The sequence below is a fragment of the Oncorhynchus mykiss genome, chromosome 10, assembly GCF_057628025.1.
Source record: "Oncorhynchus mykiss isolate SJ-2025 chromosome 10, ASM5762802v1, whole genome shotgun sequence".
In the NCBI taxonomy this organism is placed as follows: domain Eukaryota; kingdom Metazoa; phylum Chordata; class Actinopteri; order Salmoniformes; family Salmonidae; genus Oncorhynchus; species Oncorhynchus mykiss.
In genome coordinates this window covers 56,083,487-56,109,632 of record NC_143031.1, presented here as the reverse complement: position 1 = coordinate 56,109,632, position 26,146 = coordinate 56,083,487, and the positions used below count along the sequence as shown (strand labels likewise).

General features: G+C 42.0%; 1 protein-coding gene across 6 annotated transcripts in view; it reads right to left on the bottom strand.

The window, feature by feature from the left end:
* The window catches only part of trim2a (tripartite motif containing 2a), a 69,829-nt gene extending 45,996 nt beyond the window's left edge, over window positions 1–23,833 (bottom strand). The window contains exons 1-2 of one of the 6 annotated variants that reach the window (XM_036933393.2): window positions 23,686–23,800; window positions 7,830–7,911 (exon numbers count right to left, since the gene is read on the bottom strand). The gene's annotated coding sequence lies outside the window, so the exon portion shown is untranslated. Of the gene's footprint in view, window positions 1–1,870; window positions 2,109–7,829; window positions 7,912–23,685 lie in introns of those variants that run through there. The other 5 variants (XM_036933388.2, XM_090187161.1, XM_036933390.2 and 2 more) reach the window with 5 other exon arrangements.
* Between the last annotated feature and the right edge of the window lie 2,313 nt (window positions 23,834–26,146).

Sequence of the window (26,146 nt, the reverse complement as noted above, 5' to 3'; positions counted from 1 at the left end):
CCTAATGCTCAATATACTGCATCTCTTCTCCCACTCCCTGGTAGTCAGAGGAATATAGCTATATACCGGTATGCGTGCTTTACTGAGAAGAATACTCAAACATTGCCTACTGTTCTTTGTACTCAATGTTGAACATTGTTGTTCCCCTTTGCTGTGTATCTGTGAAGGCCTGTCTTTTTCATAAGTGCTCTGTCCATGACAATAACACTCACTCTACACATCTAGCGACAGCACTGTCTGAGGATAGCAGATATGTCAATGAGAAGAGTCAGTGTGTGTGTGTGTGTGTTCCAGTCACCTTAAATTACAGAGTACAACTGTGCTAGCGTCAGTGCAACAGAAAACATGGACTTTGCACATCTGTCAACCAGAGTCAGATACACTTCCCATTTCAGCCGTCACTGAGCAGTCAGCCATACCATGAAAAACACTGCATCTGTGAGACTGAGAAGCAGTACTGTTAAAGGATCACTTTACTGTCTTTTGGTATTTTGTTCATTAGTCCACTGCTAATACTATCCCCCAAAACAGTGCACGCCAGCAGTCAAGTTTTCAAGATAGAGCACGATCAGTACAGAGCAAAAACTGTAATGAGTTGAGCATGTTTTCATGTTTTTGACGCAAACTATCCCTTAGCACACTCAACCACAAATGTATTAGCTAAATGCAAATAAAAAGGCTAAATGTTTCAGAGCTAACATGAACACAATATAAACCACTTGACTCAATATCAACCAAGAGATTATCAGATAGATATAAAGAAAACAGTTCATGGAACAATAAAGGGAAATAGGCAAAGCAAACATAATTTCATAAGATGAAATACAAAGCAGACCTCACTAAAATAGTCCATTAATTCACAAATATATTCTAAGCAAGATAAACTCCCATGAAAATAGGAAAATATCTTCAAAATAGCATATTTCATTCCAATTATAATATATGGTTGGAATTTGATTGTATCGCATCATAACCCACTTAAGATTTCAGGGCTTGACTCGCTACAGAGCCCCACACCCATTGTAGCCCATATAGCTGCCCAGAACTGTCTGCATGATGAACAGTGGACCAGTGCAACCCCCAGATATCAAGTTTCATCACCCCCAGCAATTGATACACAGGCCTTGTCCCAAATGGTACCCTCTTCCCAATGTAGTGCACTAGTTTTGAACAGAACCCCCCTATTTAGTGCCCTACTTTTGACCAGGGCCCATATGGCTCTAGGCAAAAGTAGTGCACTATATAGGGACAATGGTGCCATTTGGGATACAAGCCACACTCTCACAGCCCTCCTCCTATCAATGTATCATCAGTGTCTGGTTTCCTCGCATGGGCGTCAGTCTACAGCCTGCCCACGCTGATAAACACACACACACACACACACACACACACACACACTGGGAGAACAACTGCAAATGTCAAACACCTGACAAACAAAAATACTGTAAACGAATGCACACACACGGGCTATGTGTACACACAGTAAGACCTAAGTTCAACATTCAGCCACCAAACCATTGCTCAGTGTTGTGATAGGATGTTACTATTCAAGAAAATAATTCCAGTAATATTTCAAGAGATATAAGGTATTTGAGTGAAATGAGGATGTCACCTATGGATCTTTCCCTTGACATTGCATGTGTCTAGTCAACTAATTATCTCTGACTGTTTGTGTTAGAGGGGCAGACCTACAGAGACACACAGTTAGTGACGTACACAGACTTCACACCACACACCCAACTATCCCCCCAAAGGAGACACTATGCAGATAATACAACTTCCTCCTTTCTTCATTTATCTCTGTCAATGTCCCTCGTTTTTCCCTTCTCTCTCCATCCTCCCTTCTCCAAGCCCAGAAAACACCACTTACTTGAACTCCATGGCTGTTCTGTTTCTATCTCCTCTCTCTTCCCTCTCGGTATGTGAGAACGTCCACACAGATCTCCCTGTCACATAATCCGTCTCATCTCTGACACGGTGTGTGTGTGTGTGTGTGTGTGTGTATGTGAGGGAGCGTATGTGTGTGAGAGGCTGGAGCTGTTACGATAATGCAAACAGACTGACAGAGAAGCCACCAGCTGAGCGCAGCAGGAGGGAGGAGGGGCATCACTGTCAGGGGAGAGGCATTGACCAATCGCAGAGCTCAGTGAGGCTTGGGGGTGGCCACATGTGTGTGTGTGTGTTTGGCTTGTAGCCCCACAGGGCCAGAGGCGTTACAGGCAGAAAACAACAGACTTCACTAGATAAGGAGGGAGAGAGTAAGGGATGTGTAACAGGAGGAGAGGAGAGGGGGGAAACAAACAGAACATGCCGGAAGCCACTCATGATTTGAATGTCATGTTTTAGAAGAGCATGTTCTGCATGGTTAGAAAGGGATGGCAATATGTGTATTTACAATGGTGTTTGTGTTTTATACTGACTCACCAGGTGAAATATAGTAAATCTATTTATTTAAGTTCTATTCAATCCAAGGTAAAAGTACTATAATACCGTACATAATAAATGCATTGTCGTAAGATGTGGAACCAGCATGGGAACCCATTTGACATAAATGTATGTATATAGAACAGTACTGAATGAATCAGGCACCTTTTCCAGTGCCTAAAAAAAACAAACATTGCAGTACATTGAATTTGTCATTGCTGAGGTAATTAACTGGTTTAAACTTCAGGACTTCTACATAAAGTCCCCGATGAAGAGTGGCGGTAAAAACATCTGCACGCTCCATTAGCCCTCAAAACCAAACAAGCGGTCATTGAGTTCTCCCCCATTATGGTTTCATGGTCTTCTACACACCTCTGATGATAGGTCTGAGTAAATGGTTGGCCAAAAAAATGAATATTTTGGCCAACCATTCACTAACCAGAGATTAGTACGTCCTTGTAATAGAAACAATATGGTAGTAATGTATTTCCCAAAAGGTATTTACACAAAGTGGTGTCCAATAACTAACTTCAGCCTTGCGGCAACAGCACAGTCTTTTAATGGAGAAACAGGAAAAGAGAATCAACCTTTACTGCTCTTTGCATGCATCTTCCATTTGTTTGTTATATGGCAGGCCAGCGGGAGAAGGGCTCAGCAGTGATGCTTTGAATCATACCAGAGAAAATGAATACAAGAACCAAAGTGAGCAAAACAGTACTAAATAGTAGTCAAAGCCCCTGAGGCTGGGGAAAAGTATGGTTCAAGAGGTTAAGTTCGGGGCAATAAAGTAGAAAAGCTAGTCCTTTGTGGAATAGGCCTTTATCAGTAGATTTTTAAATCGACAGGGAGTGTTTTGTGACGGTTTTGGATTCGGTTCCATTTAAGTCCCTAGCCGTTACCCCATATTCTTACCCATTCAGTGTTCACAGATGTGGACGGACTGGATAAGTGGAAGCAATACGGCAATGGCTTCCCCCCTATCTCACTAAATAGGCTATGCTTAATTTGCACTATTAGGCCTACTGTTTTCACTGATCAAGTAATTTCAGATCTGTGAACAGCAGAGGTGGGGGCTAAGGGAAGGGTCTAGTGGCCAAAATGGAACAGGGCACTAGGAGTCCAGTACCAGGCCCCTCCAGCATCTTCTTGGGTCGTGTTCATTAGGGCACAAAGTGGCGAAACATTTTGTAACAGAAAACAAAAACAAGCATTTTTTATTGGAGTTCAAGTCAAATCAAATTTCCCTCCCAGTTTCAGTCCCATTTCTTCAGATTGGTGTCTAATGAACATACACCAAGAACACTACCCAGCTGACATCCCAGCATCCTTTGGAAAAGTACTGAGTCACATTGGTATAGTTGTGTGTGCAGTTATTGATCAGGAAGCAAAGCCACTACAGAGCTAAAAGCTGAAGTGTTGTTGGCCTCACAAGGCCTGGAGCAAAACACTAGTGGATGATGAATGAATATGCAGACTATTGACTAAAGTTAATTAAGAATTATGTTATCACTTCTTGCAAAGTCTTCACTAAAAGACCATACTCATGAAATACATGCAAAAATACAGTAGAGAGCAAATTGAGCACCAATTTATTTTATTAATTATTATTTGGCTGTCCCAAAAACTCTCTGCTTGTTTGTCTAAGGCAAGGGTCAAACTCAAATCCTGGAAGGCGGAGTGTCTGCACGTTTTCGCTCACTCCCTTGTCATTGATTGATCATTTAAGGTAATTGAATAGTTAGGAATCCCCCTCCTTGTTGTCTAGATCTTAACTGGACACAAATTGAAAGGAAATAACAAACACCAGCAGAAAAACAGCACTCTGGGAAATGAGTTTGACACCCCTTATGTAAGGATAAACATTGTAGGTTATATATTTGTTCATTAACCAACAGGTTGTCAAAGTAGCCTTGTGGTTTGTGGTCCACAGACCTGAAACGACAGAGTAGGTGTAAGCAATAGCTCCAACTAGTTTTTGCCATGTTGCTTTTACTCAGATGTGTGAAGGGGAGTGAACAAGGGCAGGGAGAAATCTCCCCAAACAAAGATAGTATGTTAAGGCACGGGGGAGAGATATACTACTTCCTCAAAATGACTTTACCTACAAATCACCAGGATCAAGGGAGCACTGGTCATAATAACATGCCACTCACTGAAGCTCCCTGGGGTCTTGAAAACAACAATAAGAGTCTGGTGAACAGTGCTGTGTGAGTGTATATGTCAGACAGCAGAAGGACCACTCTCTGCACAGAGGGCAGTAAGGCTAACTCAGTCTATCCTGTTTGGGTCTGGTGCCACTGATGCCAACAAAGCCTTCCTCTTAAATATCCTTCAATCTCCCTATCTCTCACAGCACAGCCATTGGAACTGCAGCACCGCACTGGACAATGAAAGGATCACTCATGTTGTCAACACACACGAACAAACATAAAATACATGTATGCAGACAGACATACAGACCGAGAAAAATACAGAGATCCCTAGCCCTATCTCCCCCCCTTCAAAAAAACCCACCACACACACATACTCTCTAGCCAATATTTCCCCATGCCACAGACCTGCCCTTGGGGAATTTCCTCTCTCCCTCCTACTGTAATGCTATTGGCAGAGCCTAATAATGCCTGCAGCAATCACCAAATGCATTTGTTTCCTCCCTAACCACTTCCACCCTCACTTAAAGGGATTAAGACCCTGAAGACCCTGTACATCGGGACAGAGTGTACTTGGTTGACTCAACAGAGGTTTGCGTACAGCCTAGCTGGCCTCTGTGTTAATAGATGGTAGAAGGGCTTCTCTGATAATGTCCACTGGTCATTCTATATAACAAACATACACTTACTGGGATACAACAGCAAGTGTGAAAGACAGTTGAGTGATCATGCCGAACATGGTGTACAATGTGTAAAACAGCCGAGGTGATAGCGCAATGAACCTGGAATAAAAAACGTAAATGTGTAGGGTGGGTGGATTTACAGGTTTACTCGCTCTGGATTATCAGTACTGCATGTTTTCTTGGCTGTGGTGCCTTGGCTGTGTCGGAATCGACTGCGAGTAGAACTTATTAGTATGCCTTCCCATAAGGGAGTGCCCGGGGTTGGCTTGCGGTCGGCCCTGGCACAGCCATGGCACGATACAAGAGGATATAATGTGATAAGACTAATTTTGACTTGCAGTCATTAGCGGCCATTAGAATCTTTCTTCCTTTTTTTTGTCGGAATACAAAAGGATATAATGAGGTGTGTCATGAGTCAGGGAGATGGTCTGATGGTCTCAGTGACAACAGACCTAGATATTGGGGGAGGTTTTAGTGGGTGGAATGTTAGGACAATTGGAGGTTTACAAAGTTGCAGCTACAGCTATTGGGGGAGGTTTTAGTGGGTGGAATGTTAGGACAATTGGAGGTTTACAAAGTTGCTGCTACAGTATGCTTAGCAGTGCAAATTATTATGGTACAACTATATGGACACTTAATCATCATGGTGCTTTTTAATGGTAAGTTTACAAACATTGGTTGTGGTAAGTATAATTGAAACTTGGGTATCATTATGGTAAGTGGGAAAATAAGTATAGCAAGTTATAATTTAATGGCTTAGTAGATCATAAAAAAAGAAGATCCATTTTTACATGGCTAAAAGAGAAAAAATATCATATCTATTGTTTACAGGAAACTACAAATAGAAATATAGATGAGGTTGGGTGGGAAAAGTACTGGGAGGGAGAAATATATTTTTGTCATGGGCAAAGACACTCAAAAGGGGTGATATACTAATTAAAACACATTTTCATCCGATTGTGCAAACAGATCCGCAAGGAAGATGGATTACTTAGAATATGCTATTGGACAAAAAAACAGATCTAGCTAATTAATCTATATGGGCCAAATAATGATGATCCACACGTTTTCAAAAATATATGTAATAATCTATTGAGCTCACAAGCAACGAAATAATCTACTATTATGGTGGGAGAACATAATACGGTTTTAAGTACCTCAATGGATCATAAAGGAAGTCATTCTACAAACCATTACCCTCAGGCACTTAAGGAGATCACAAAGATCATGAATACATTAGAACTAGTGGATATATGGAGGGTGAAAAAACCCTGACCTAGTGAGATATACACGGAGGAGGCTTAATCAAGCTAGCCGTCTTCATTACTTCCTAGTCTCGTTCTTGCTGGCATCAAACGTTTTAAAAAGTATTAATAGGAGACCGAATGCGATCAGACCACCATCTAATTGGCCTCCAAAAACTCTTAGAGAATTTCCATGTGGACGGGGATATTGGAAATGTAATCAAAGACTATTGGATGACAATTTGTTCTTAGCTATAACAAAATAATTCATAATATATATATATATATATATTTTTGTGCAACATAGGTACAGCAGATCCCCTTATTGTATGGGACACTTTCAAATGTACTTTTAGAGGCGATTGAACGCAATACTCATCATTAAAACAAAAACAGTTTAGGTCAAAAGAGATTAGACTAATAAAGTAAATAGAGGACGATGCAGGTAGATGGTAATGGAAACTGTATTATAGAGACACAAAATAGGTTAGAGGAAAAACAAAAATAAATGATTGTTCTTGAATAACTACCTCCAAGTGTAATGTATTACAAAAATAAGGCGAATTGGATGGAAAAATGCACAAACATTTTCAAAACAGAAATTCTACCAAAAATTATTTTATTTTATTAGTTATCCATGATTCACCAAATTATATTTTGAAAGAAGAAGCAAAATATTTGAAGCATCTGTTTCTTTTCAGTCTCCTTTTCCACTGAATTATGTTAACTGTAAGGATTTATTTCTTAATAATAATAATAATAATAATAATAATAATAATAATAATAATAATGTAAAATTAACACATTTACAGAAAGACCAGTGTGAAGGCCAACTTACAGAAGAGGAACTTTTTGAGGCAATAAAATCTTTTCAGTCTGGAAAAACACCCGGGCTTGACGATATACCAGTAGAGGTATATCAGACCTTTTTAGACGTACTCAAAGAACCATTATTAGCATGTTTTAATTACTCTTATACAAATGGTAGACTTTCAGGTACTCAACAAGGTGGTCTGATTGTCACGTACTGACCATAGTTCTGTTATTTTATCTTTGTTTTAGTATGGTCAGGGTGTGAGTTGGGTGGGCAGTCTGTTTGTTTTTCTATGTTGGTTTTTGAGTTCGGCCTAGTATGGTTCTCAATCAGAGGCAGCTGTCAATTGTTGTCCCTGATTGAGAATCATACTTAGGTTGCCTGGGTTTCACTTTTGGGTTTTGGGTGTTTGTCTTCCGTGTTTGTACCACACGGGACTGTTTCGTTCATTTCACGTTTATTGTTTTGTATTTCGTAGTGTTTATGTATTTTAATAAACATTATGGACACTTACCACGCTGCAAATTGGTCCTCCAATCCTTCTCGCTACTCCTCCTCAGAAGAGGAGGACGAGGTTCGTTACACTGATTTCATTACTGCAAACATATAGAATAAAAAGGTTATACCAGATATTGTTCATCCTGATCAGACAGATTTTTTACATGGACGATATACTGGAGATAATATACGACAATTACTTGAAACAATTGAACATTATGAAACATTGAAGAAAACATGTGTCTGGTCTTCATAGCAGATTTTGAAAAGGCATTTGAAATAGTACAATTAGAATTTATATATACAGTGGGGAGAACAAGTATTTGATAACCTGCAAAATCGTCAGTGTTTCCTACTTACAAAGCATGTAGAGGTCTGTATTTTTTTTAGCAATAGGTACACTTCAACTGTGAGAGACGGAATCTAAATCAAAAATCCAGAAAATCACATTGTATGATTTTTAAGTAATTAATTTGCATTTTATTGCATGACATAAGTATTTGATACATCAGAAAAGCAGAAATTAATATTTGGTACAGAAACCTGTGTTTGCAATTACAGAGATCATACGTTTCCTGTAGTTCTTGACCAGGTTTGCACACACTACAGCAGGGATTTTGGCCCACTCCTCCATACAGACCTCGCCAGATCCTTCAGGTTTCGGGGCTGTCGCTGGGCAATATGGACTGTCAGCTACCTCCGAAGATTTTCTATTGGGTTCAGGTCTGGAGACTGGCTAGGCCACTCAAGGACGCTGAGATGCTTCTTACGGAGCCACTCCTTAGTTGCCCTGGCTGTGTGTTTCGGGTCGTTGTCATGCTGGAAGACCCAGCCACGACCCATCTTCAATGCTCTTACTGAGGCAAGGAGGTTGTTGGCCAAGATCTCGCGATACATGGCCCCATCCATCCTCCCCTCAATACGATGCAGTCGTCCTGTCCCCTTTGCAGAAAAGCATCCCCAAAGAATGATGTTTCCAACTACCATACTTCACGGTTGGGATAGTGTTCTTGGGGTTGTACTCATCCTTCTTCTTCCTTCAAACACGGCGAGTGGAGTTTAGACCAAAAAGCTCTATTTTTGTCTCATCAGACCACATGACCTTCTCCCATTCCTCCTCTGGATCATCCAGATGGTCATTGGCAAACTTCAGATGGGCCCGGACATGCGCTGGCTTGAGCAGGGGGACCTTGCGTGCGCTGCAGGATTTTAATCCATGACGGCGTAGTGTGTTACTAATGGTTTTCTTTGAGACTGTGGTCCCAGCTCTCTTCAGGTCATTGACCAGGTCCTGCCGTGTAGTTCTGGGCTGATCCCTCACCTTCCTCATGATCATTGATGCCCCACGAGGTGAGATCTTGCATGGAGCACCAGACCGAGGGTGATTGACCATCATCTTGAACTTCTTCCATTTTCTAATAATTGCGCCAACAGTTGTTGCCTTCTCACCAAGCTGCTTGCCTATTGTCCTGTAGCCCATCCCAGCCGTGTGCAGGTCTACAATTTTAGCCCTGATGTCCTTACACAGCTCTCTGGTCTTGGCCATTGTGGAGCGGTTGGAGTTTGTTTGATTGAGTGTGTGGACAGGTGTATTTTATACAGGTAACGAATTTTCTTAAAGAAAAACTAACAGGTCTGTGAGAGCCGGAATTCTTACTGGTTGGTAGGTGACGAAAATCGGCAGTGTATCAAATACTTGTTCTCCCCACTGTAAATGCCTAGAATACATTTTGGTGAAACTCTTATATACATCAACCCCAGATGTAAAATAGTAAACAATGGTTACTTCTCAGGAAGTATTGAGCTATAAAGAGGAGTAAAACAAGGTTGTCCATTGTCTCCATATCTATTTATTATGGCCATTGAAATGCTAGCTATTAAAATTAGATCCAACAAGAACATCAAGGAGTTAGAAATCCAGGGGATAAAAACAAAAGTGTCGATGTATGCTGATGATTCTAAGTCACTTTTCTAGTCCTACCATATTACGTATTGGATCGTTAAAAAAAATAGTGTTTACACTACCTTGTAGTTTACCAATAAAATGGGTGGATGGTGAAGTAAACATATATAAAAAAAAAAAAATTAAAATCGCAAAAAATATAAATGAACTTAACACAATTTCAATAGAAAGTTAGCAAAAATAGATATGATTTTGCAACCATGGCGAGGTAAATACTTGTCTATTTATGGAAAAATTACATTGATTTGACAAAACTATCACAGTTTACTTACTTACTAATGGCATTGCCTACTCCAGATGATGTTTCAAATCATATAAGCAAAAAAGTTTCATTTTATTTGGAATGCTAAGCCAGACAAAATTAAACGTGCCTATTTATATAATGAATATGAGTTTGGGGGGGCTGAAATGATTAAATATTAAAGCATTAAACCACTCACTAAAAGCTTCACTCATACATAAGTTATACTTAAACCCAAAATGCTTCTCCAGTAGATTATTAAGAAAAGCGCATCCTCTGTTAAAAAATAGCTTTTTTGCCTTCATACAGATTACAACTTCTCATTTCCGACTAATCACTTAAAGTATCACCCTTTCTTAAACAAGCCATATAAAACTGGTTACAATTTCAGTTTGATCCTCCAGAAAAGAACAAATATTACAACAAATGCTATGGCTAAACTCATTCTTTATGGATAATTTTTTTTTAAATGTTATTAAGTTTATTAATGATATCATGAATAGAAATGGAGGAGTTATGTCACATATGCAGTTATCGAAAATATGGGAATATCTGCTCAAACCAAATTTACAACCAAATTCAGCAATACCACAAAAATTAAGGAGGCAAGTGGAAAAGGGAGAAGGTAGAGAATTTGTTTTCCTAACAGATATTAAAGATACAAATTAGCTGAAAGGAAATGGCATAAATAGAAAAATATACCAGTGTCATCTGAGGACAAAAATGTTGACAGCTGCGCCATACAGGTTGCAAAATAAATGGGAGGAGATTTTCGATGTACCAATTCCATGGCACATGGTTTATGAACTGGTACAAAAAAAACTACACTTTACTCAACACCTAGAGTTTTTCAATTTAAATTATTATATAAAATTCTTGCCACCAACAGAATGCAATATATATGGAGGGGCAACAATCTCAGCTCTGTAGATTTTGTTGCGAAGAGACAGAATCAACATATCGTTTATTCTGATATTGCCCCATGTACAGTGCCTTGCGAAAGTATTCGACCTTTTGCCACATTTCAGGCTTCAAACATGAAGATATAAAACTGTATTGTTTTGTGAAGAATCAACAACAAGTGGGACACAATCATGAAGTGGAACGACATTTATTGGATATTTCAAACTTTTTTAACAATTCAAAAACTGAAAAATTATTCAGCCCCTTTACTTTCAGTGCAGCAAACTCTCTCCAGAAGTTCAGTGAGGATCTCTGAATGATCCAATGTTGACCTAAATGACTAATGATGATAAATACAATCCACCTGTGTGTAATCAAGTCTCCGTATAAATGCACCTGCACTGTGATAGTCTCAGAGGTCCGTTAAAAGCGCAGAGAGCATCATGAAGAACAAGGAACACACCACGCAGGTCCGAGATACTGTTGTGAAGAAGTTTAAAGCCGGATTTGGATACAAAAAGATTTCCCAAGCTTTAAACATCCCAAGAAGCACTGTGCAAGCGATAATATTGAAATGGAAGGAGTATCAGACCACTGCAAATCTACCACGACCTGGCCGTCCCTCTAAACTTTCAGCTCATACAAGGAGAAGACTGATCAGAGATGCAGCCAAGAGGCCCATGATCACTCTGGATGAACTGCAGAGATCTACAGCTGAGGTGGGAGACTCGGTCCATAGGACAACAATCAGTCGTATATTGCACAAATCTGGCCTTTATGGAAGAGTGGCAAGAAGAAAGCCATTTCTTAAAGATATCCATAAAAAGTGTTGTTTAAAGTTTGCCACAAGCCACCTGGGAGACACACCAAACATGTGGAAGAAGGTGCTCTGGTCAGATGAAACCAAAATTTAACTTTTTTGGCAACAATGCAAAACGTTATGTTTGGCGTAAAAGCAACACAGCTCATCACCATGAACACACCATCCCCACTGTCAAACATGGTGGTGGCAGCATCATGGTTTGGGCCTGCTGGGAAGATGGTTAAAATTGATGGGAAGATGGATGGAGCCAAATACAGGACCATTCTGGAAGAAAACCTGATGGAGTCTGCAAAAGATCTGAGACTGGGACGGAGATTTGTCTTCCAACAAGACAATGATCCAAAACACAAAGCAAAATCTACAATGGAATGGTTCAAAAATAAACATATCCAGGTGTTAGAATGGCCAAGTCAAAGTCCAGACCTGAATCCAATCGAGAATCTGTGGAAAGAACTGAAAACTGCTGTTCACAAATGCTCTCCATCCAACCTCACTGAGCTCGAGCTGTTTTGCAAGGAGGAATGGGAAAAAAAATTCAGTTTCTCGATGTGCAAAACTGATAGACATACCCCAAGCGACTTACAGCTGTAATCGCAGCAAAAGGTGGCGCTACGAAGTATTAACTTAAGGGGGCTGAATAATTTTGCACGCCCAATTTTTCAGTTTTTGATTTGTTAAAAAAATTTGAAATATCCAATAAATGTTGTTCCACTTCATGATTGTGTTGTTGTTGATTCTTCACAAAAAAATACAGTTATATCTTTATGTTTGAAGCCTGAAATGTTTGAAGCCAAGAGGTCGCAAAGTTCAAGGGGGCCGAATACTTTCGCAAGGCACTGTAGGTCTGTAGCAGTTTGGGTCTAGAGTGTCACCCCCTTTGAAGACGGGGATGACCACGGCAGCTTTCCAATCTTTGGGAATCTCAGACGATACGAAAGAGAGGTTGAACAGGCTAGTAATAGTGGTTGCAACAATTTCAGCAAATATCTTTTAGATATCCAGATTGTCTAGCTCGGCTGATTTGTAGGGGTCCAGATTTTGCAGCTCTTTCAGAACATCAGCTATCTGGATTTGGGTAAAGGAGAAATGGTGGGGGCTTTGGCGGGTTGCTGTGGAGGGTGCCGGCAGTTGACCGGGGTATGGGGTAGCCAAGTGGAAAGCATGGCCAGCTGTAAATGCTTATTGAAATTCTCAATTATAGTGGATCTATCGGTGGTGACAGTGTTTCCTAGACTCAGAGCAGTGGGCAGCTGGAATGAGGTGCTCTTATTCTCCATGGACTTTACAGTGTCCCAGAACTTTTTTGAGTTAGTACTACAGGTTGCAAATTTCTGTTTGAATAAGCTTGCCTTAGCTTTTCTAACTGCCTGTGTATATTTGTTCCTAACTTCCCTGAAAAGTTGCATATCACGGGGGCTATTCAATGCTAATGCAGAACGCCACAGGATGTTTTTGTGCTGGTCAAGGGCAGACAGGTCTGGAGTGAACCAAGGACTATATCTAGTCCTAAATTGTTGGACAGGGGCATGCTTATTTAAGATGGTGGGGAAGGCACTTTTAAAGAATAGCCAGGCATCATCTACTGACGGGACGAGGTCAATGTCATTCCAGGATACCCCGGCCAAGTCGATTAGAAAGGCCTGCTCGCAGAAGTGTTTCAGGGAGCATTTGACAGTGATGAGGGGTGGTCGTTTGGTTGCAGACCCATTACGGATGCCGGCAATGAGGCATTGATCGCTGAGATCTTGAGTGAAATTAGCAGAGGTTATATTTTCGAGGGCGAGTTAGTTAGGATGACATCTATGAGGGTGCCCGTGTTTACTATGAGGGTGCCCTGGTAGGTTCATTGATAATTTGTGTAAGATTGAGGGCATCAAGCTTAGTTTGTAGGATGGCCGGGGTGTTAAGCATGTCCCAGTTTAGGTCACCTAGTAGCACGAGCTCAGAAGATAGATGGGGGGCAATCAATTCACATATGGTATCGAGGGCACAGCTGGGGGCAGAGGGAGGTCTATAGCAAGCGGCAAAAGTGAGAGACTTGTTTCTGGAAAGGTTAATTTTTAGATGTAGAAGCTCAAATTGTTTGGGTACAGACTTAGATAGCCTGCAGAGTTCTGTATTACTATCTCTGCAGTAGATTGCAACACCTTTGGCAGTTCTATCTTGGCGGAAAACGCTATAGTTAGGAATGGAAATTTCAAGGTTTTTGGTGGTTTTCCTAAGCCAGGATTCAGACACGGCTAAGACATCTGGGTTGGCAGAGTGTGCTAAAGCAGTGAGTAAAACAAACTTGGGGAGTAGGCTTCTAATGTTAACATGCATGAAACTAAGGCTTTTACGTTTACAGAAGTCAACAAATGAGAGCACCTGTGGGGTGGGAGTGGAGCTAGGCACTGCAGTACCTGGATTAACCTCCACATCACCAGAGGAACAGAGGAGAAGTAGGATAAGGGTACGGCTAAAGACTATACGAACTGGCTGTCTAGCACGTTCAGAACAGAGAGTAAAAGGAGCAGGTTTCTGGGCACGATAGCATAGATTCAAGGCATAGTGTACAGACAAAGGTAAGGTAGGATGTGAGTACATTGGAGGTAAACCTAGGCATTGAGTAATGAAGAGAGAGATATAGTCTCTAGATATGTTTAAACCAGGTGATGTCATCGCATGTAGGAGGTGGAACAACATGGTTGGTTAAGGCATATTGAGCAGGGCTAGAGGCTCTACAGTGAAATAAGACAGTAATCACTAACCAGGACAGTAATGGACAAGGCATATTGATATTAGAGAGAGGCATGCATGCATAGCCAAGTGAACATATGGGTCCAGTGAGTAGTTGGGCTGGCTGGGGACACAGCGATTCAGACAGTTAGCATACCGATGCTAACAAGCCAACAGTTAGTAGGCCGGGGCTAAACAAGCTAGCAGCTAGTAGACCGGGGCAAGTTAGCAGTTAGCAGGCCGGGTTAGCAAGCAAGCAGTTAGCATGGGCTAGCAGTTACAGACCGGGCAGGTAAGCTAGCAGTTAGCAGGCCGGGGCCGGAAACTAGCAGTTAGTAGACCGGGGCAAGCTAGCAGTTAGCAGGCCGGGTTGGCAAGCAGTTAGCAGGGGCTAGCAGTTAGCAGACCGGGTTAGCAAGCAAGCAGTTAGCAAGGGCTAGCCGTTAGCAGACCGGGCAGGCAAGCTAGCAGTTAGCCGACCGGGTTAGCAAGCAAGCAGATAGCAGGGGCTAGAAAGTTAGCCTTTGGGGGACGTCGGGGGGTAAGTCTGTTTTTGCGTCTTCGTGTGGTGACATCGATAGACCAGTCGTGGAATTAGTTGGGTTCCAAGTAGCTCTAGGTAGCTAGCCAGCCTAGCTGGTTAGCATAATGGGCCTTCAGCGGGCGTCGCGCCTGAGGGGCCTGTTGGGAGTCCTCAGGCAGATTATGTAGGTATTCCAGTCGTAGGGGATCTGCGGGGTTCCACGCCCCGTACCGGCTGTAGAAGGGGTCCGGATATTGTAGCCCAGGAGTATACTTCGGTGGTAGCACAGGAGCCCTGGCCGGGCTAGCTTCAAGCTAATTTGTGCTTGCTCTGGGATGGAAACGCTAGCCAGGAGTAGTCATCCGGGATTGTGGTTAGCTAGTTGTGAAGATCCAGATGAAAATGTTCAGTTTGAGGTAGGAATCCAGGGATAAAAATAACCGGTCCGTTATGCTCTGGTTAGTCACGCTGTTCGAACTGACGAGAGCTTTCCGAGCTGAAGGTTAGCTGATGACCGCTGGCAATGGTTTGCTGACTGATAGCTGGTAGTTAGCTGGCTAGCTTCAGTTGAGGGATTCCAGATCCGAAGTAAATCTAAATACTTTAGGAGAAAAAAAAGCAGATCTCATCTCGGTACCTAATGGCAGTCAGGCTACCTCTGGCGAGCACATGGAGGTGCGGCCCCCCAAAGAAATGCCACTCCACACCATGACTGACCCACTGCCAAACCGGTCATGCTGGAGGATGTTGCAGGCAGCAGAACGTTCTCCGCGGCGTCTCCAGACTGTCACATGTCACATGTGCTCAGTGGCACCAGTGGCGAATTTGCCAATCTTGGTGTTCTCTGGCAAATGCCAAACGTCCTGCACAGTGTTGGGCTGTAAGCACAACCCCCACCGTCAGGCCCTCATACCACCCTCATGGAGTCTGTTTCTGACCGTTTGAGCAGACACATGCACATTTGTTGCCTGCTGGAGGTCATTTTGCAGGGCTCTGGCAGTGCTCCTCCTGCTCCTCCTTGCCCTGCTGCTGGGTTGTTGCCCTCCTACGGCCTCCTGATGTACTGGCCTGTCTCCTGGTAGTGCCTCCATGCTCTGGACACTACGCTGACAGATACAGAAAACCTTCTTGCCACAGCTCGCATTGTTGTGCCATCCTGGATGAGCTGCACTACCTGAGCCACTTGTGTGGGTTGTAGACTCCGTCTCATGCTACCACTAGAGTGAAAGCACCGCCAGCATTCAAAAGTGACCAAAACATCAGCCAGGAAGCATAGGAACTGAGAAGTGGTCTGGTCACCACCTGCAGAACCACTTGCTAATTGCCTATAATTTCCACCTGTTGTCTATTCCATTTGCACAACAGCATGTGACATTTATTGTCAATCAGTGTTGCTTCCTAAGTGGACAGTTTGATTTCACAGAAGTGTGATTGACTTGGAGTTACATTGTGTTGTTTAAGTGTTCCCTTTATTATTTTTTTGAGCAGTGTATATATATATATATTTTTATAAAAAAATAATACGTTCACCACAGTCAGTGGAGATTAGAACAAAATAGGGAGAGGAACCAACGAGAGGAATCCACATTAGACTAATGAGACGAACTCCTAGAATCACCTTTTCACATACAAAATAATAATCCCCATAATGTGGATGGAACAATATCTGATCAGGATTCAGTGGTTAGGAGCCACTTCAATGAATGAAAGTTCACGTATGTTGGCCTCAGCGGAAGATGAGATAAGAGAAGGGAGTTGGTATAAATCTGCTTGGAAAGAGAAAGAGGCTGCGTCCCAAATTTAGTGCACTACTCTGTTAGCATTGAACCCGGAGAGGATGAGATGAGTGGGCAGAGAGCTTACATGCCATTTCATGCTTGGATTGGTTGCAAGATGAGAGCCCTGGAACTACAGTACGCACACACAGACCTAGACATGTACAGACAGACAGACAGAAAAACACACACAGACACACACTATTATCCTAGATACAGCATTGAGGTCAGGCATAGCTCATCCATTTACACAACTATCTTCTTCGCTAAGACAACTCATCAGTTCAGTCACTTGTCCTAAATCTACTCTATTGCTTCTCTGACTGTAAACAATTACGAGCCACCTTTTCATGGTACATTGACCCATTTTACCAGCCACCACATCACACCAATAAATTATGGGTGCCATGGAAACAAGCTATTGTGTGTGTGTGTGTGTGCGTGCGCTTACATACACTAAGTTGACTGTGCCCTTAAACAGCTTGGAAAATTCCAGAAAATTATGTCATGGCTTTAGAAGCTTCTGATAGGCTAATTGACATCATTTGAGTCAATTGGAGGTGTACCTGTGGATGTATTTCAAAGCCTATCTTCAAACTCAGTGCCTCTTTGCTTGACATCATGGGGAAATCAAAAGAAATCAGCCAATACCTCAGAACAACAATTGTAGACCTCCACAAGTCTGGTTCATCCTTGGGAGCAATTTCCAAACGCAGGAAGATACAACATTCATCTGTACAAACAATAGTACGCAAGTATAAACACCATGGGACCTCGCAGCCGTCATACCGCTCAGGAAGGAGACGCATTCTGTCTCCTAGAGATGAACGTACTTTGGTGCGAAAAGTTCAAATCAATCCCAGAACAACAGCAAAGGACCTTGTGAAGATGCTGGAGGAAACGGGTACAAAAGTATCTATATCCACAGTAAAAACAAGTCCTATATCAACATAACCTGAAAAGCTGCTCAGCAAGGAAGAAGCTACTGCTCCAAAACCGCCATGAAAAAGACAGATTATGGTTTGCAACTGCACACGTGGACAAAGATCGTACTTTTTGGAGAAATGTCCTCTGGTCTGATGAAACAAAAATCAAACTGTTTGGTCATAATGACCATCGTTATGTTTGGAGGAAAAACGGCTTGGAAGGTTTGGAAGCCGAAGAACACAATCCCAACCGTAAAGTACAGGGGTGGCAGCATCATGTTGTGGGGGTGCTTTGCTGCAGGAGGGCCTTGTGCACTTCACAAAATAGATGGCTTCATGAGGGCGGAAAATTATATATTTAAGCAACATCTCAAGACATCAAAAGTTAAACATGTATTGCAAATGTTTATCAGCACAGCCCATAAATCAGCTGTAAACCTGGTCTTTGCAAACAAAGGTCTTTCTAAATTGCAGTTTAGAAAGACCTTTGTTTGCAAAGACCAGGTTTACAGCTGATTTATGGGTTTACCATTTTGTATGAAATGTATTACAAGGGTTGTCCATTTCTGGGTTGTCCACCCAATTCATTGTGGTAAGCTTGTGGAAGGCAACCCAAAACGTTTGACCCAAGTTAAACAATTTAAAGGCAATGCTACCAAATAGTAATTGAGTATATGTAAACTTCTAACCCACTGGGAATGTGATGAAAGAAATAAAAGCTGAAATAAATAATTCTCTCTACTATTATTCTGACATTTCACATTCTTAAAATAAAGTGGTGATCCTAACTGACCTAAGACAGGGAATTTTTACAAGGATTAAAAGACAGGAATTGTGAAAAACTGAGTTTAAATGTATTTGGCTAAGGTGTATGTAAACTTCCGACTTCAACTGTATGTATGTTTTAATTTTTTTTTATTTACCTTTATTTAACCAGGTAGGCCAGTTGAGAACATGTTCTCATTTACAACTGCGACCTGGTCAAGATAAAGCAAAGCAGTGCGACAAAAAACAACAACACAGAGTTACACATGGGATAAACAAACGTACAGTCAATAATACAATAGAAAAAATCTATATACAGTGTGTGCAAATGGAGTTAGGAGGTAAGGCAATAAAAGGCCATAGTAGCAAAGTAATTACAATTTAGAAAATTAACACTTGAGTGATAGATGTGAAAAGTGATGTGCAAGTAGTAATGCTGGGGAGCAAAAAAGTAAATAAAAACAATATGGGGATGAGGTAGGTAGTTGGATGGGCTATTTACAGTTGGGCTGTGTAGAGCTGCAGCGATCGGTGAGCTGCTCAGATAGCCGATGCTTAAAGTTAGTGAGGGAGATATAAGTCTCCAACTTTAGCAATTTTTGCAAATTGTTCTAGTCATTGGCAGCAGAGAACTGGAAGGAAAGGCGGCCAAACGAGGTGTTGGCTTTGGGGATGACCTGTGAGAAATACCTGCTGGAGCGCAGTGTTGTTAGGGTGACCAGTGAGCTCAGATAAGGCGGGGCGTTACCTAGCAAAGTCTTATAGATGACCTGGAGCCCGTGGGTCTGACAACGAATATGTAGCGAGGGCCAGCCGACGAGAGCATATATGGGGCTTTGGTGACAAAACGGGTGGCACTGTGATAGACTGCATCCAGTTTGCTAAGTAGAGTGTTGGAGGCTATTTTGTAAATGACATCGCCGAAATCGAGGATCGGTAGGATAGTCTGTATGCATGTAATACAGTACAGAGGGTAGTAGGCCACCCGTAAATGATATGCTGCTACGTCTCCAGCACCACTATATCAAAATGTACTTTAACCTCTCCAATGTGTGTGTGTGTCACTCATAATAAACAGCATCACAAACAGCAAGAGAACACTCCAGTGTTACACCTCCAGCATCTCCATCATACTCTGGGGTGAAGTTTCACCTAGCTACAGTACAGATCTAGGATCAGCTTCCCCTCCCTCAATCCTTACATTAACCATTACTGTGGGAAATGCAAAACTGACCCTAGATAACCATCTAATTTGTTGTTGTGAAGGTGTGTGTGGGAGACTTTCGGTACAATGGTGTATTTCATGCATCGACTCATGAGCTCATGCTCCTTTTGTGAGCCATTGACATCTCCTACTGGTATGACTGGGAAATACACTTGTTGTGAGTGGGTATTTGCGTGTGTGGGTGTGTGTCTGATTTGTGAGCGTGTGTGTTGCAACCAATTACCTCCATTTAGTCACCCTGCACATTGACAACTACCAGCCAGAACCAGCCTGGCTTCCAGCAGCAACCATTGCCATCGACCCACATCCTCACATACGGGTCACCAAATGTCAAAGGACACCAGTGTTGTGAGCCTTTTGGGCCAACAGGCTGTGTCCAAACTGGATAAATCAATAAGTGGTCAACTGTCCAGTAGCCTAGCCACTACAAACAATCAATACGGCCATGATTGGGAGGCAAGGCTATATTGCCACACTGAAGCATGGTTTGAGCAACATGCAGTGTTTTCCATACATGCATTAGAGAGATGAACCTAGACACTAAGTCTTATTGATGTCTCCTTTAAGATCTAATGAGTGAATAACGTGAATAAGCAATATGTCAGAAACTCCATTTAACTAACCAGAAGGCTATGCAGCACTATTGCAACAGTCTTATACCCATCCGATCCTTAAAATCTACAAGGGCCCGTATAAAGGAGTGAACTGCATAGTGACTGGTACCTTCCTCCTTCCTAAATATACGTAGCAGTGTTTCTCAATACATTCCTGGAGGGAACCGCTAGGTTGCAAATGTTTTTTTTCCAGCCCAGTACTATCTCAATTCACATCTGATTCAACTCATCAACTAATCACCAAACTCTTGTTGAAGCTAATCAGGTGTGTTAATACTAGGAAATAACAAAAGCCTGCACCCCCTGGGTATTACCAACCATAATCCTAACCTTGTGTTAAATGTTAAACTGACCCAAGATCCGTGTCTAGGGGCAACTTCTCCCTACTCCTGAAATGAGAAACATTGCATATACAATATATGTAGGCCATGAGAAGAGCAAAACAATCCCTCAGGTCCAGCTCTGGGGCTGCACTGCACTGGTGCAGTAGAGGAGGAACTCGCATCCTGCCAACATACTGCAGCACCCGTCCCACGCTACTTCCTGTTTCTGAGAAATAGTTACTGCATTCATGAGCCAGTGATGTGACAAGGAGGACTTTGCCAGTGTGGTGGGCAGCCATCCAAGAAAAGAGATTGGGAGGAGAGGGGGGTTAGAGTGAGAAACAGTGAGAAAGAGAGAGAGCGAGAGAGAGCGAGCGCGAGAGAGACGATACCCGCTAATTGTTAGAATCCAGAAAAGAGACATTAAATTCTACAACCAGCTGAAAGGAAGCGATTCCCAAACCTTCCATAACAAAGTCCTCACCTACAGAGAGATGGACCTAGAGAAAAGTCCCCTCAGCAAACTGGTCCTGGGGCTCTGTTCACAAACAAACAGACCCCACAGAGCCACAGGACAGCAACAGAATTAAACCCAGCCAAATCATGAGAAAACCCTAAGATAATAACTTGACACATTGGAAAGAACTAACCAAATAACAAAGCAAACAGGAATGCTATTTGTCCCTAAACAGTGAGTACACAGTGGCAGAATACCTGACTACTGTGACTGACCCGAAATTAAGGAAAGTTTCGACTATGTACAGACTCAGTGAGCAATGCTTTGCTATTGAGAGAAGCCGCCGTAGGCAGACCTGGCTCTCGAGCGAAGACAGGGTATGTGCACACTGCCCACAAAATGCGGTGGAAACTGAGCTGCACTTCCTAACCTCCTGCCAAATGTGTGACCATATTGGAGACACATATTTCCCTCAGATTACACAGAACTACAAAGAATTTGAAAACAAATCCAATTTGGATAAACTCCCATATCTACAGTATTAGGTGAAATACCACAGTGTGCCATCACAGCAGTAATATTTATGACCTGTTGCCACAAGAAAATGGCAACCAGTGGAGCACAAACACCATTGTAAATACAACCTATATTTATCCGTCTATTTATTTTCCCTTTCGTACTTCAACTATTTCCACATTGTTACAACACTGTACAAAGCAAATAATATAACATTTGAAATGTCTATTCTTTTGAAACGTAATGTTTACTGTTCATTTCAGACTTTTTTATTTCACTTTTGTTTGTTATCTATTCCACTTGCTTTGGCAATGTGAACGTGTTTCCCATGCCAATAAAGCCCTTCAATTGAGAGAGAGGCAGAGAAAGAGAGATGAAGAGAGAGAGAGAGAGAGATGAAAAGAAAAAGAGCGAGAGAGAGAGAGTTTATGTAATAAGACTTTACAGTGCGTTCACTGACACAATCTCCTTAGAGGAACTGGGTGTCTGAGGAAAACGAATGTAAATTGAATGAAGCCGTGTGAAGCCGTGACTGAAGCAAGGTGGTTAATTCATGTGAAGTCCACTGGAGCACACCAAACTACTGTGTGAATGGAAGAATGCCTGGATTTCTCACAAACTTCATGAATGAGTCTCAATGAAAGAGAACAACAAATGAGATAGTAGTACGTGCAACCATAGACGTCGCATCTTATCCAGCAACCTACAATGACAGTAGTGAAATAAGTAAGCTGACGCAATCACATATTGTGACCATTGCAAGTTTTTTTTTTAAATTCAACAAAAACAAGGAGGACAAGAAATGAATAACCTAAAATGCTAACATAGCATCAATAGTTTTAACCCAGCGCAGGCCTACATACTCTAGTCCTGTCCTGGGCGGATCAAGTGTTGATTTATGTTCAGTTTAGCCTTTCAGATCACCATGAATAACATTACATGGACAGAGGGGACCTGATCCTAGGTCAGCACTCCTACTCTGAGACCCTTGATACATATGGCCCCAGGTGCATTTCATCCATGCATCCCTCACCTATAATGCCATGTTACCCAATCAGACAGATGATGGCCCTTCAAAACCCTCCAATGACAAAATCACCTCTGACAAGGCTAAATGACACCCTACTGTTAAGGTCAGGATACAGCAGTGCATGACAACTGTTCGCAGGCCAGTTTATACTCAGAAGAAAATAGCGGCTCCAGAGATCCCTGTTCTGGGATCAGCTTATACCTGGATCCCAAACTTTACCATTATAATAAAGCTGAACTTGGATCAGTGCATGGAGGTTGTGTCTGTCTGTATAAGGAAGATAGGGCTATCTCCTGTAAATGGTAGTTATAGCAGCATCACTCACGAGGCATGAGTCTGCATACAGGAGCCAAGCAAGACTAGGCAATTCAGCTCTTCTCCATTATCTTATGTCAATGCATACTCTACCGTAGGTACAGTACAGTATCTTAAGAAAAGAAAGGACCTGGCTCACAGACCCTGGGGGAAAAAAGTGAAATGCAAGGATTCGTCTTTGATCCAAGTCATGTACTTATGAATTGAGAAGGCATACTTCCAGAACAAAAACAATGATCATGAAATAACAAGACACCCAGTAGGCTACAGAAGGATATATGTTATCTTCATGTCAACACTACAGCAAGCAGACCAAGCACTCAATTCAAAATGAATGATTTATTTAGATTGTTTAAGGAACCCGGGGAGACAAGGACCAAGCCATTCAAGGGGTGAAGTAGTGTGAATAACATTGACCTTGCAAACATATGACAACAATGCATGTGAATAGCCTACAAGTCAAACCATACAAATATATTGAATCAAACAAGACTGCATATGACACGCATTGCTTTCTTGCGCTGATAAAGCAAGTGGTGAGAGTAACTGAAACAATGAAACAACTTTCAACGTTGAAATAGGCTACTGAAACAATCTTCGAAAAATAATGCATGTGTCCCAAGAATGTGCTCTTGACTACCTACATGCATCGTTTGATAAAACTAATTGCAATAATTTACAATGACGCAACAAACAACGAACACATTGAACAGATATCGGAGTATCCCTCCAAGAATAAACTGAAAAATACTCACGTTTTGTTAGAGAATGTATGTATTGTCGGTCAGTATCCCCAGGGCAATATTTACGAGAGAGGAGCAAAAACTGTGCGCCCCCTGCCTTCTCTGTCAATTTCAGGAGAAATGAAGCAGTGGGTTGGTTCTATGCTGCAGGTTTAAAGGCATATCTGATCTGCCAAAAAAGCGAGGCAAGGAGGCAATCCCAGCGGAATACACACATGCATCAACCCAATCCGCTTTAAAACGCCATCAATATTACATTCACTGGATGTGCGAAGCAGATGTACCAAAATAAACTATATTTCATACATTATTCAAGTGCATGCTGCTTTTGTGATTTTTTTTTGTGACAGGGTAGATAATTGACTGTTTTGTTTGTTTGTTTTCTATTTTATTACAGTCTATGCATTAACATACAAATATTTAAATGATAAATATTACATATTATATATTATATATAGATTTGTTTTATTTTTTATAATTTTGTAATTGCTCCTTTCCACAGTAATTATTTCACATAGCCTAATCAAACTCAAGAATGTTTGCAAACTCTCCCTCTAAAATCACATTATTTTGATACTTTTCTGCAACAGTGAAACGTTTTGTTCCTGTCAATGTCCAACTTCAAAACTATTATTATCATGCCCAACCTGAAACATACAGTAACTCTTTCTCTCATTTCCATTCTGCGTGCTGGGGAATCCCGCGCGCGCTCAATTCGCAGCGTGGCCTTGGTTACTAAGGGGATCACTCTGCAGCCCCTCCCTCCCAGGAGGGAGGCTGTTGCTATGACAACCGACATTATGCAGCAGTCCATGAAAGCCCCTTTCAGATACTTAAAAAAGAAAAGAAAGAAGGAAGTTATTTTTCATTCCTGTTTGATTACAGAATTCCTTGATAGTTTGATAGTGACAGAAAGAGAAGAAGCAAGCTGGCTCAGAGTGGGGTGTGTCTGTGAAGGGGTAGGCCTGTCTCCCGTACCTACCCCTATGCAGAACTGATTATAACTTTACAATGTATTGTGCACTGTGCTGGGAGAATACTAAAGTAATAAGCATGTGGTGCACAGAACACACTGGTGAGTAGCAGGACACTGCGCCCAAGTCAGACTGTTCTCTCTGCTACCGCATGACAAGCAGTACTGATGCACCAAGTCAGGACCCTGAACAGCTTCTACCCTAAGCCATAAGACTGCTAAATAGTTAGTTAAATAGTTAACCAACCCAGACTATCTGCATCTGACCCTTTCTGCACTAACTCGTTTGACTCAAAGTATTTAGACCCCTTCCCTTTATCCAATTTTTTTTAAACATTACAGCCTTATTCTTAAATGGACTAAATGTATTTTTTCCTCATCACTCTACAGACAATAACTCACAATGACAAACACCAATTTTTTTTAAATGTTTGAAATATCTTATTACATAAGTATTCAGACCCTTTGCTATGAGACTAGAAATTGAGCTCAGGTGCATCATGCTTCCATTGATCATCATTGAGATGTTTCTACGACTTGATTGGAGTCCACCTGTGGTAATTCAATTGATTGGACATGATTTGGAAATACACACACGTCTACATGAAGTCCCACAGTTGACAGTGCATGTCAGAGCAAAAACCAAGCCATGAGGTCGAAGGAATTGTCTATAGAGCTCAGAGACAGGATTGTGTCGAGGCACAGATCTGGGGAAGGGTACCAAAACATTTCTGCAGTATTGAAGGTCTCCAAGAACACAGTGGTCTCCATCATTCTTAAATGGAAGAAGTTTGGAACACCCAAGACTCTTCGTAGAGCTGGCCGCCAGGCCAAACTGAGCAATCGGGGGAGAAGGGCCTTGGTCAGGGAGGTGACCAAGAACCCAATGGTCACTCTGACAGAGCTCCAGAGTTCCTCTGTGGAGAAGGGAGAACCTTCCAGAAGGACAACCATCTCCGCAGCCCTCCACCAATCAGGCCTTTATGGTAGAGTGGCCAGACGGAAGCCACTCCCCAGGAAAAGGTACATGTAAGCCCACTTGGAGTTTGCCAAAAGGTACCTAAAGACTCTCAGACCATGTGAAACAAGATTCTCTGGTCTGATGAAAACAAAATTGAACTCTTTGGCCTGAATGCCAACTCGTCACGTCTGGAGCAAACCTGACTGACAATGCTGAAGTGGCTTTGGGACAAGTCTCTGAATGTCCTTGAGTGGCCCAGGCAGAGCCCAGACTTGAATCCGATTGAACATCTCGGTAGAGACCTGAAAATAGCTGTGCAGCGACACTCCCCATCCAACCTGACAGAGCTTGAGAGGAACTGCAGAGAAGAATGGGAGAAACTCCCCAAATACAGGTGTGCCAAGCTTGTATCGTCATACTGAAGAAGACTTGAGGCTGTAATTGCTGCCAAAGTTGCTTCAACAAAGTACTAAGTAAAGGGTCTCAATACTTTTCAGTTTTTGCTTTGTCATTATGGGGTATTGTGTGTAGATTGATGA